Genomic DNA, 990 nt, shown 5'->3' with positions numbered 1-990 from the left:
CTCACGCCCATCGCGTTTCGATCATGCCGCCCCGCATGCGTTAAATCCGATTTTGTGCGCATGGCATGTCGGGTGCGATCATACCAGCACTAATGCACCGGATCCCATCAGAACTCCGCAGCTATGCGTGCTTGGGCGAGAGTAGTACTAAGTTGGGTGACGGAAGTCCTTGTGTTGCACCCCTTTTTTTCTTTCAATTTCTACGAGTTCTTTTCTTCCTTTCTCTACAAATGAGAACCTCCTCCGCTCACGCCCATCGCGTTTCGATCATGCCGCCCCGCATGCGTTAAATCCGATTTTGTGCGCATGGCATGTTGGGTGCGATCATACCAGCACTAATGCACCGGATCCCATCATAACTCCGCAGTTAAGCGTGCTTGGGTGAGAGTAGTACTAAGTTGGGTGACCACTTGGGAAGTCCTCGTTTTGCAACCCTTTTTTTCTTTCAATTTCTCCGAGTTCTTTTCTTCCTTTCTCTACAAATGAGAACCCCTCCCCCGCTCACGCCCATCGCGTTTCGATCATGCCGCCCCGCATGCGTTAAATTCGATTTTGTGCGCATGGCATGTCGGGTGCGATCATACCAGCACTAATGCACCGGATCCCATCAGAACCCCGCAGTTAAGCGTGCTTGGGCGAGAGTAGTACTAAGTTGGGTGACCACTTGGGAAGTCCTCGTGTTGCACCCCTTTTTTTCTTTCAATTTCTCCGAGTTCTTTTCTTCCTTTCTCTACAAATGAGAACCCCTCCCCCGCTCACGCCCATCGCGTTTCGATCATGCCGCCCCGCATGCGTTAAATTCGATTTTGTGCGCATGGCATGTCGGGTGCGATCATACCAGCACTAATGCACCGGATCCCATCAGAACCCCGTAGTTAAGCGTGCTTGGGCGAGAGTAGTACTAAGTTGGGTGACCACTTGGGAAGTCCTCGTGTTGCACCCCTTTTTTTCTTTCAATTTCTCCGAGTTCTTTTCTTCCTTTCTCTACAA

The 990-nt window shown here is 50.8% G+C and overlaps 3 non-coding genes and 1 pseudogene across 3 annotated transcripts; all 4 read left to right on the top strand.

The window, feature by feature from the left end:
- The first annotated feature begins 70 nt into the window (after window positions 1-70).
- LOC111476137 lies at window positions 71-183 on the top strand (annotated as a pseudogene).
- A 133-nt stretch (window positions 184-316) lies between these two features.
- LOC111476136 lies at window positions 317-435 on the top strand. The gene has a single exon (XR_002716925.1). It is a non-coding gene; the product is annotated as a 5S ribosomal RNA (ribosomal RNA).
- A 135-nt stretch (window positions 436-570) lies between these two features.
- On the top strand, window positions 571-689 carry LOC111476134. The gene has a single exon (XR_002716923.1). It is a non-coding gene; the product is annotated as a 5S ribosomal RNA (ribosomal RNA).
- Window positions 690-824: 135 nt separating this feature from the next.
- Window positions 825-943, top strand: LOC111476135. The gene has a single exon (XR_002716924.1). It is a non-coding gene; the product is annotated as a 5S ribosomal RNA (ribosomal RNA).
- The last annotated feature ends 47 nt before the right edge of the window (window positions 944-990 follow it).

Source organism: Cucurbita maxima, unplaced genomic scaffold (genome assembly GCF_002738345.1).
Source record: "Cucurbita maxima cultivar Rimu unplaced genomic scaffold, Cmax_1.0 Cma_Scf05632, whole genome shotgun sequence".
Lineage (NCBI taxonomy): Eukaryota > Viridiplantae > Streptophyta > Magnoliopsida > Cucurbitales > Cucurbitaceae > Cucurbita > Cucurbita maxima.
Note: the sequence above shows the minus strand (reverse complement) of the source record. Positions and strands in the feature narration are given on the sequence as shown.